Source organism: Vidua macroura, chromosome 7 (assembly GCF_024509145.1).
Source record: "Vidua macroura isolate BioBank_ID:100142 chromosome 7, ASM2450914v1, whole genome shotgun sequence".
In the NCBI taxonomy this organism is placed as follows: Eukaryota; Metazoa; Chordata; class Aves; order Passeriformes; family Viduidae; genus Vidua; species Vidua macroura.
In genome coordinates this window covers 3,145,273-3,156,639 of record NC_071577.1, presented here as the reverse complement: position 1 = coordinate 3,156,639, position 11,367 = coordinate 3,145,273, and positions in this window count along the sequence as shown.

Sequence of the window (11,367 nt, the reverse complement as noted above, 5' to 3'; positions counted from 1 at the left end):
GCTGGGGGTTTAGAGCTGGTGATAACCTCTCATTAAAGCTGATAAGTAGGTGAATTTGGGAAACATTTTCCTTCTCCAGGGCATTCTGGGCTTTAAACCCTTGCTGGTGTTTTGTTTCCATGCAGTTTCTGCAGATTCCTAACAAAGCCTGGTGGAAATCTTGGATTTTGCTGAGAACCTACCCTCCAAAAGGAGCAGCAGCTCCATCACCCATGCTGATCCATATTGGTAGTTTCCAGCATGGTTTAACTTAATGGGGATTTTCAAGCAGCTCAGAGGAAGGAGATGCACAGAAGGCAGGCCATAACCTCAGACTGGCTGCCAAATGAACACGGGAAGGTTGGTGCACAAAAGCCAAAATGGAAATTTACAGGAGATATCCATACCCAGGAAAGCTTAAAACCTAATTCAATAATCTAGACGAGAAGGGGAGGATAGAACTAGAAGATGATTTCTTTTGGGGCTTAGATATTGACACTTAGACAATAAAGGCAGATGGAAAGGAATCAATCCAGTGGATGGCTGTGGTAGAAAACAGGTGAAATCTTCAGTCCCATAACCTTCACTGTGGATGAAAGGAGAGGAGATATATGGACAGTCCACAGCTGAGACAACTGGGAAAGGAGGATAGCAAAGGCCTTGAGTTCAACAAAAGAGACTATCATTTGCATAAAAGCTACATGTCACTTAAATTCTCCTAATTAAGTCTGATAAGGCTTTAGGTTTGTCAGGATGTGATATAATCTGAATGCTGGGTATTAGGAAATAACATTTCTGCATCATGCAGGATTTCTATCTCTAAACACCAAGCTGTTGTGAGTCAGGGTTTGATGTAAGGATGTGTGTGACATCCCTTGCCCAGGATGGTAGGGGGATGGAATGAGATCATCTGTAAGGCCCCTTTCAGCCCAAACCATTCTGCTATTCTATGATACATTTATACTTTGCCTTTTCAATATAAAAATCAAAGAAAATTTTGTACCTGAGACAGTTTTTTCTTCTGAACACAGTTAATCCCTCCGATAAAAGCCATGTTTGGCATCACTGGTCTCGGGAACTCAAACACAAAATCGTATCTCATCAGCCAGAAGGATCCACGGCTCAGGAGTTCTGTCACTGTCATTCTCTTTTTGAAAACCTCATATGCAAGTTCTTCAAAGTTATCATAGATAGGCTTACAGTAGAAGAGCTCCAGCAGATTGACCAGCATGTTCTTCACCCGTTGGGAAAACACCATGCTGTCTGAATTATTCAAGAATAACCTGGGAACGTAGGAAGGAGGGCTTGGACACTGGGTAGCAGCAGAATCCATTCCACAGGGAAAGCCCCGCAGGAAGTAGACGGCAGGAACGGAAAGGTACTCAGCCACCAGGGGCCCACACATCAGGATGGGATCTGTGAAAACCACGTCGAATTTGCTCTCTTTCAAGTTCTGCATCAGCTCCTCGTTCTGCAGAAGGCTCTTACAGTTGGTGAAGAAGACTGAGGAGATTTCTATCACGCTTTGATATGAGGTAAGAACAATATTCAAAACAGACTGTTCAATAAAATGGGCATTAACTAAGGCCTTGAACATTTCATCCAAGTATTCATCTGTGTAAGGCACTGGATACACTTTGACTGCGTAATTCTGAGGCTCCTTTGACTTCATATACAGATTGGTTGAGGGTACAACCACAACAACCTCGTGTCCCTTTTGCTGCAGTTCCTCCACTACTGGGCGCATGCTGAGCCAGTGACTTCCATCCTGAGGTACCACCAGGATCTTTCCACCTTCAGCCAGGATTAAAGACAGTGTCAGGAGGAGAAGTATCCAGGTATCTCGGTAAAAAAGAGCCATTTCGGTGGGAGTGATCCAGAGAGTTCTGCTCCGGAGGGATCCACGCAGTCCTTTATACGATGGCCCATGCAGACTAAGCAGGATATTTATTGGCTGCAGAAATTAATATTTAACTTCCCGATATGGTTGTGATTAGCCTGTGATTTTGCCTATGTTTGTGGAAGGGAAGCCGTGTTCTTAGAAAAACGTTTGTACTTTCTGTTAATGTTCAAGCTTCGAAGTCTATCAGCACTTAGACACTGTCAGCACTAAGTGTGTGACACCAAGAGCAAGGTTTTATGTTGTAACAATATTCATGGTTAAAACCATTGACCTGGTAAATACACGGTGAGAAAATAATAAAAATACACCCAGCAGAATGGATGCAAGTCCATTCCTGAGGACAGGAGGCTGGTGTTGAATTCCCACCCCCTGGAAGCAGCCAAACCTGCACCTCTTACAAAGATGCCACGGCCACCAGGATGTACCAAGCAATCCCAAATCTGAGGAGAACAATCCCGATTGGCTTTTTTTCCTCCTGGCACTACACTGAAAAAGTGAACTAATGGATGGGGTCAGGGCAATCAAAGGGAAAGGAGGCCAGCACAGGGAAACAAAGAAGGAGTTTTGGTCTTTGGTTGCTGTCTTGAAAACCCTTTTCAAGAGGTATTGTGAGCAAAACAAAATCTAGGAGAAGGTGTGACACCTTTCACAAATCCCATTGCAGGAATGTTTTGTCTTTGTGAAAGTAAAAGCAATGCCACAGCAAAGCCTTTAGGAAGTTGTTAAGGAAGGAGTGCTTGTGATGAGAAATTGCCATCAGCACAAAGTTTTTCCATTCTTTTTATAAATGGTGCTGGGACTCCCAGCATCCTCAGTGAGGAGAAACAAATCCTGACAGCCTGAGGCAAAGGGATTTGTCTCATGACACCTACAGGGGGCTGGGACTGCCCTGAGGAGCTCCACTCCGTCACACGGGTCATGGAGGAACCACCCTTAGACATGGAAAACCAACTTCTGGAGAGGGCCAGCACAGGAGAGGTGGGAGATGGCACAGACTGAAAGCAGGACACAGCACAGATTTACAAATAATTGTCATTAAATGCAGGAAATCTGGATGCAAAGAGTTCATTGCAACTGCTGTGACAAGAGCTGACCAAATTAACTTGGAAGTTGCTGCTTAGTGTGTTTTCTACTCTGGCCTCAATTGGATTTTCAGTGTCAACACCAGCTGGCTGAAAACAACCGATACAAGTTCATTTCCCTTGACTACAAGAGAAAAAGTCTCTTGAAAGGATGGCCACACTTTCTTATGGACTCCACAGGCTCCCTACTTTTTGTACCAGACCATCAGAGCAAAAACTGGAAAAATGAGGCAGCAACAGGAAGGGCAAGAGAAATTAGAAAGGCAGGAGAAACAAAGGAAGGATGAAGTTCTTAGATTAGCACAGGATCAGCTGAGGTCAGATCTAAGCTGGGTAATTATTACTGAGAAAATTAACAGTCAGCTCATTTTTCAAAGCAACAGATAAGTTTGTATGTGTTTGTTTTTCATGATGAGTAGCAAAGGGCACCTGGACCCCTCTCAGCTCTGAAGGGTGTGGTGCTTGTTACCAGCTCCCGTTCTATGTGCAAACAAGGAGCTGAGGAACTGAGGATTCCAAATGTGAGAGAGCCAGGTGCCTGCTTGGAGGAAAGCCTTCCCCATTGCATACCCAAGGACATCAAGGCTTGGGTGAGCCAGGACTGCAGGTTTGTTTTCCTCTCAGAAGTGACAAAGCTTGTGTGGGTTATTCCAGGGAGTCTCTTGGAGCTGGCAGGGAGTGATGGAGCAGCTCTGCAGGGTTTGGGCCCCTCACCCTACGACTGCTTCAGCTCCAAGAGGCGCTAAAACTTTCTCAAACTGTTCACCTGTAAGTGGGAGTGGCTGTGATGTGTGGATTTCTGCGTGGCACTAAGGAAAGAGAGCAGCAAACAGAAACCTCAGCACCACTAAAACGACAGCAAGAACACCTGCTATTTGTTGTGGCAGCCTGGAAGTGTTGGTTTCATCCACTGGATTTGCTTCCCTGCTGTGAGGTGAGATTGTTGACCCACTTAGGCTCTGGGTCCTGCAAGCAGGAAAAGGTTGCTCAGCTCCGAGAGTGTGGGGGTGAAGCCCACAGAAGCTGTGAATCCCTGGAAGTGTCCAAGGCCAGGTTGGACAGGGCTTGGAGCAACCTGGGATTTGGAAGTGGAAGGTGTCCCTGCCCTTGGCAGGGAGTGGAATGGGAAGACCTTTAAAATTCCTTCCAACCCAAACCAGCCTGTGATTCAATGTAATGTGATCCCTGGTTTCTGGATGATGGATTGGGCTTATCCATGTAGGAGTCCTTGTGTAACTGAACCCAGTCCCTTTTTTTGGTGCTAAGCAGCATCTGGGAAATGCAGGTTGGTGGCTGCTGACAGGAACCTGCCTGATTCCCCCTCAGGTTTTTCACAGTGTGGAGAAACACTAGCTTTCAAGGAAAAACAGCTCATAAAAGCAATTATATGAGTCGGAAAGGAATAGAAATTTTTGTGAGAGCAAGAAGCAAATAATAGAACACAGAAAATTTCCAAGGGCAGCTGTTTCCTTGAAACAGATTTTTGGAGTTTACTTAAGTTAACAAAATGAATTAAGCATTTATATTTTAGCTTGTAGAGTTATGTATTGAATTTTAACCTTTTACTTAAGAAACCTCTGCCTGGTACAAAGGGCATAAGAAAATGCAAAATCCTGAAGCTTCTTGCATAAAGAACAATACCAGAAGAGGCAAAGAACCCAGATAAAGAAGCTCCTCTGTCTCCAAGCCTATCAAGACTGACAGACCTACTCAGATAAGCACCAAAGGGCAGAGAGCACACGCGCAGAGAGGAAAAGTTCAGAAGTTCAGTCATGAGGAAGATCAAAATCTTCAGCCTCAGGACCACCGAGAGACCCCCGTGCGACCACCACAGCAAACCACGCGTGCCCAGAAGGGCGTGGACTTACTTAGCACGAGAGGCGAGGACAGGCGGGGCCAGGGGTTGAATATGCATGAAAAAGTTGTGCAGTGTATTGCATATGGAACATCTTTGGGAATAAAGGTGTGGGTCAGACTGAGGCTCGGGGCACAAGTTTTGGAGAGCGATCTCACTTGTGCCGGGCGCTGACGTACATACCCACTTCATAACTACCCCAGGTTATGGAGTCTATTTATTTATTCCACGTATCGCTTCATCCTAAGCCATGTATAGAAACCTTGGGAAAATGGAGAGCGTTATAAAGCAGGATCTGTGCTCTTAAGCCCTGTGCTGGTGAGAAAAAGGTGTTTATTCAGTTACACTTTTTCTTTACTTGAGTAACTGCCAATTCAGCCTGGGGTTAATGTTTTCAGTTGTCCAGTTGTTTAAATAAGTACTGGGAGGTTTAGGTTAGAAAAAAACAGGGAGACCTTTGAGAGGTGACTGTAGCTTAAATTCCTGACCTTTGCTTTAATCAAATCATGCTAACTTTGGTTTTCTGAGCTGGCCAAAAAAGAAACTTTGCATTAACTTTGGCTAAAGATGAGATTGTCACCAGAGTGTCTCAGGGCTCAAAGTTTGAATTGATTTGCAATGTCACCATGCCAGCCTTCAGGTACTTCTTAGAGCCAAGATTCCTACAAGGCTGATTCCTGCAAGCCTTGTGTTAAACTTCCAGACACTTGAGGAGTTGGAAACTTGGGATTTCTCTGCCTGTTAATGAAGGTGTAATTGCTGCTGGGACACATCCCCATGCAAAGTGCAGGGCAAGAGGAAATCAGCCTGAGGCAGCTTAATCAAGGTGTAAATGCAGTTTGTGTTCCCCCAGGCCCAGCCCTGTGCTCTCAAGTTCTCCCACAACCTCTGTGATGATCCTTACACAATTTAGGATTGGATTCCCAGATGGATAAGGCAAGTAGGGCCAGTTCTGCACAAGCCTGAGCTCCTTCAGCTCAGAGCAGCTCCTCCATGGGACCACATTAGATCCAGCAGAGAGGAGCTCTTATCTGGAATGACACCACCGTGCCCCATTCCCCTGCCTGTGGAAAACTACAGAAGTGGTGTAACAAAAGGCCTGTGGGTTCCTTGTCTGAGAAAGAATCTGCAATTTGAATCTCTTCTTCTCTCTCCCTCTCCCAGTAATCCTTTTTCTTTTCTTACCTGTTGAGCAATGGGTTCAATAGGCTTTGCAGAACTATTTATTCTTCTCATAGGATTATGTTGCTGAACAGTAATGACCAACCCAGGGCTTTACTGGCATGTGTGAACAGGCAGATTTCATTTCCCTCTATGACTCACTTTACTCATGTTTACACTCAGCTGCTGAGCACTATTCAAAGTGAAATAGGAGAAATACCTCCGAAATTTCCTTCCCATTAAATGTAGCTAGAAAAGAGACTGAATAAATGATAATTACAGAAGACTTTTCCAGGTGTGGAACATGTGATTTTCACCTAACAGGAGTGTGAAGATTGGAGCTGGCAGGGATAAAATGAGGGCAGGATGTCTCTACCCTTGTAGCAAACTTATGAATTCTGTGCAGCTCAGAGACCCTCAGAATATAAAAGTAAAGACTTGTATTGTGGAACCAGCAAGAATTTGCCTCTTAAATCTCAAACTAGCAGCACTCTCCTGAGCTCTAATATGATAGAATACCTTAGATATAATTTTATCCTAATATTCTAGTTAATAACATTATTCTTTGCCTTGTTTATCAAGTTTAGAGGGCTCTCCATCAGGCTGTCAAAGAGCATAAAAGAAATCTGAAAGAAGAAAGAAAAATCCCACCCCTCCAGCTCAAAGACATTGTGCAGAGATATTGCGTGACCACAAATCAGAAGTGAGGGAGCAATTTCCTAGGAAAGAGATTTGTGTCCTGCTTTGTGCCTGGAAAGAACTGTCCAGTGTTACCATTTTAGAGATTGCATGTTGACTATCAAAATAGATTTAGATTTCTAGATTAGCTTTAAGACCCTGCAGGACAATTCTGGTAAGAGCAAATGTCAAGGAGTATGAATGAAAAGTTATCTGACTTCTGCATTCAAGTGTCTTTCACCCAATCCAGGACTGTAAGATTATTTTTTGCCATTTCAACACAACAGTTCTATTTCATCCCTCAAACAGGAGTAAGTTAACAAAGACAGCCAGTTTGGAAATAATATGTCATGAAAATTCAACTAAAGTGAATAAACTGATGCTGTTGAGCCTGGAGTTAAAAACAAAAACATAGCTCTTGGGTTTTTGATCAGATAAAAGAAATAGATGTCAGATGCCATTAAAATGAAATCAAAACTGGATCCGGTTGGCGGTTAAGACACATTCACTGAGGACAGTAATTTCCATCTGGCAGATGAAATCCCCTTTTTGTTTGGTTTGTTACAAAACCCTCTTTAATTCAAATAAGTCCCTATCAAGATTATTGGCTTCAGCCTGTGGAATACAACTGCCCAAACCTGAATGAATTAAATTATTCCCAGAAATTAAAAAAAAAAAAAAAATCAATAGGAATAAACTTCCTGGAACAATATAATGACTTTTCATTGGGAAATGTACAATTTGTAGGCGAAGGAATGTTACCTTAGGCAGTGGTTTCTTCTTAGCACAGTTGATCCCCCCCACAAAGACCATGTTGGGCATCACTGGCCTGACGTACTCGAACACAAAGTCAAACCTCAGGAGCCAAACAGCAGCGGAGTTCACGAGGTCCATCAGGGACACATCCCTCTGAAGAACTTCTGAGGAAAGCTTAAGTGCTTCTCCATAGAAACTGTTACAGTACTCAAGCTCCAGGAGTAAAATTAGGGCATTTTCCACCCTCTGGAAAAAATTCATGTGGTCCGAGTTGAAGCTGAAGAGTCTCGGGATGTAGGACGGAGGGCTTGGGCACTGTGGGGCTGCGAAGTGAAGGTTGCAACCAAATCCCCTCATGAAGAACACAAAGGGAAGAGAGAGATGATGAGCCAGGATGGCCCCACACATGAAGGCCGGATCTGTCAGGATGGCATCAAAGCCGCTTTGGTTGAGGAGCCTCAGGGTCTCCTGGCTGCGGAACAGGTCCTTGCACTGCCCAAAGAAGGTGCTGAAAACATGCACCGAGGCCTTGTACATCGCCAGGGCATTGAGGGGGAAAGGCTTCTGCGTCAGGTGCACAGCGACGTATTCCTGGAAGGCGTCATCCAGCTCTTCCAGGGTCTGCCTCACCGGGTACGTGAGCACCTTGTAGGCCTGTGTCGTCTCCATCTGCCAGCTCACCTCGGGAACCAGCACCACCACCTCGTGTCCTCTCTCGCTCAGCTCCTGCACCACTTCCTGCATGCTCAGCCAGTGGCTTCCCACCATGGGCACCACCAGGAGCTTCCCCCCGTCCGAGAGGCTGGGCAGGAGGAGGAGGATGGAAATCCAGGCACAGCAAAGCCTCAAAGCCATGTTGCTGTGGTTGGAGTAGGGGCTGGAAGAGATTTCTCCTGCAGGTTGTAGCCCGAAGATTCTTCGGAAAGCAACTGATGGGTGGATTTGTTGCACTGTGCTCTTTGATGTTCCTGTTGTTAATGATTCACTGCTTTGGATTGTGGGTAGTTTATTTTGTCTTTTCCCTCCTTACTTTGGAAAGCTGAGATTTGGTGATCTTTTCAATGCTGAGTCACTGGAGTTCCTCGATGTTCCATTAGCTCCTCAGCGTGCTACTCGAAAATCCCTCGGGACTCCTCATCTTTCTTGTGTCTTGTGTTACACCTTGGCCAGCAGCCAGGGAGGCAGTCTTGGTGTGAACAACTGCCAAGCCCACAGTAACAAATGGAAAAGAGCCTCTCTGTGTTGGAGACACGGATCTTCAGGTGATTCCTCCAGGGATGGAGCAGGAGACCCTCAGCACAAGGCTCGAGGCTCTTCTGAGCTGGCAGGAATCTCCTCAGTGCCAGGGACACCGCAAAGGGGTGCTGAGAGGGGCTGACCTCTCTCTGTACAGCCCAAGCTCTCACTTTACAGAGTTGTTTCCCAGGCTGGGAGGTGGCCCCTGGGTAGCTTAAAAATCCTCCCCACCATGAACCAGACCAGCACTAAAATTGATTTAGCAACCACCGGAGCCTCAGGTTTGAGACCTGACTCAGCAAAGGAGCACGTTCAGCACAGACATGATTTCCCCAGCCTCACAGCATTGCCACTGATGGCAAAATTAAAAATTTAGGATATTCAGAGCCATGCAGCCTCCATCCCTCAGGCACACAAATTCTCTCTCTTCATGCCACGGTCAATGCTCCAAAATGAACTGCATATTGTTTTCCTCATATCAGCCTTATTTATTGATTTTCCCTGTTTTCCCAGTGTCTTTAATTATTTCAATTGGGAAGGTGGCAGAGAGCAGTTTTATGTCAGGATGGCTTTTCAGAAAACAAAATTTTTGAGCTTTAGAGTAGTGGGGAGAAGCTCTGAGGTAAAAGAGACTAAAACACTCTCCAGTATAAACTGTAAAGGAAAAACATCACAGTAACAAGTGCTAAATATGTTCAGGTATTTATAAAGCACACTGGGAACTGGGCATTGGGAAGCTGACCAGTTCAACAAACAGCATTTTCTCACAAAAAAACAAAGTTAATTTATGTATTTTGTGATGGCACCCCAGCTGTTTGCTGAACTGGGATAAGGAGAGCGCTGGCAGGGAATGTCCTGCCCTCCCCTCCCTCCTGCTGCAGGATGAATTTTCCATCCAAACCTTCAGCGTGAGGAATGGGTGCAAAGGCAATCCTGGGATGGCTGAAGTTAATCAGTATCTCAGTGTTTGTGAACTTGTCAGAGGCTCCCTCAGCTGGCCTGGTTATCCCAGGTTATCCCAGCCAGGAATTCTGGAATTTGCTGGGTTCAAGGCAGTATGAGATCAAAGTCACTCCCTGCTCACACCTGAGCAAAGGGAGAGTGGGAAGTCTGGATTTGGGTGAAAAGGCACAAATTTGGGGGCAGCCCTGTCCAGGGAGGGGTAACAGAGCTGTTAAGGGGCTAAAAACTCTCCTGAGCTGAGGGAACTGGGGGTGTTCATGGAGAAAAGGAGGCTCAGGGGGGACCTTGTCGCGCTCTACGTCTCCCTGACAGGAGCTGGGGTGGGATCACGCTGTCTTGCTATGTCCCAAGGGAAAGGGTGAGAGGAAATGGCCTCAAGTTATGCCAGGAGAGGTTCAGAGTGGGTATTAGGGGGGAAAAAAAAAAGAAAAATCACTGGAAGCATTGGAATAATTTGCCCGGGGAGGTGGTGGAGTCGCCGTCTCTGGAAGTGTCCAGGACGAGCCTGGATGTGGCACCTGGGGACGTGGTTTAGGGGTGATGATGGCAGTGCTGGCGTGAGGCTGGGACTGGCTGATCCTGCAGATCTTTCCCAAGGTGGATGGCTCTGTCAGGTGCAGGCTGGGCCATCCTGGCCTCAGGAATTATTAGGGAATACTCAGGTGGGAATTATTAGAGTAGCTACAACACACCGGCCAAGGCTGGAATAAATCCATGACTGGAGATGCCAAACTACCTCTTAGAAATCCATGAAAAGAGATCCCCAAGCCCCTCTAATAAATCCATGGCAGGAGATGCCCAATCCCTCTAATACATCCAGACAGAGATGCCAAAACTGCTATAATAAATTTATAAAAGGAGATCCCAAATCCCTCTAATTAATTCATGACAATAGATCCCCAAGCCCCTCTAATAAATCCATGAAAGGCCATCCCCAAACCCCTGTAATAAATCCATGAATGGAGAATCCAAAATCCTTCAATAAAGCCATGGCAGGAGATCCCAATCCCACCTAATATATCCATGAAAATAGAATCCCAAACCCTTCTGTGAACTTCTAACAAATCCAGAAAGAGATCACCAAAGCCCTTTAATAAACCCATGAAAAGAGAGCCCCAAACCTCTCTAATATATCCATGTCAGGAGATCCCAGAACCTTTCCAATAAAACCATGGCAGGATATCCCAAATCCCTGCAATAAATCCATGACAGAAAACAACTGTTTTGAAAGAGAGAGCCGGTCTTTCTAGAATGCCAGGATGGTTTGTGTTGGAAGGGACCTTAAAGCTCATCCCGTCCCACCCCCTGCCATGGGCACACCTTCCACTAGCCCAGGTCGCTCCAGGCCCTCATCGAGTGTGTCCTGGAACACATCCAGGTGAAACAGAGATTTTTGGAGTTAACAAAATGAATTAAGCATTTATAATTTAGCTTGTAGAGTTATGTATTGAATTTTAACCTTTTACTTAAGAAACTTCTGCCTGGTACAAAGGGCATAAGAAAATGCAAAATCCTGAAGCTTCTTGCATAAAGAACAATACCAGAGGAGGCAAAGAACCCAGATAAAGAAGCTCCTCTCTCTCCAAGCCTATCAAGACTGACAGACGTACTCAGATAAGCGCCAAAGGACCGAAAGCGCACGCGCAGAGAGGAAAAGTTCAAAAGTTCAGCCATGAGGAAGACCAAAATCTTCAGCCTCAGGACCACCGAGAGACCCCCGTGCGACCACCACAGCAAACCACGCGTGCCCAGAA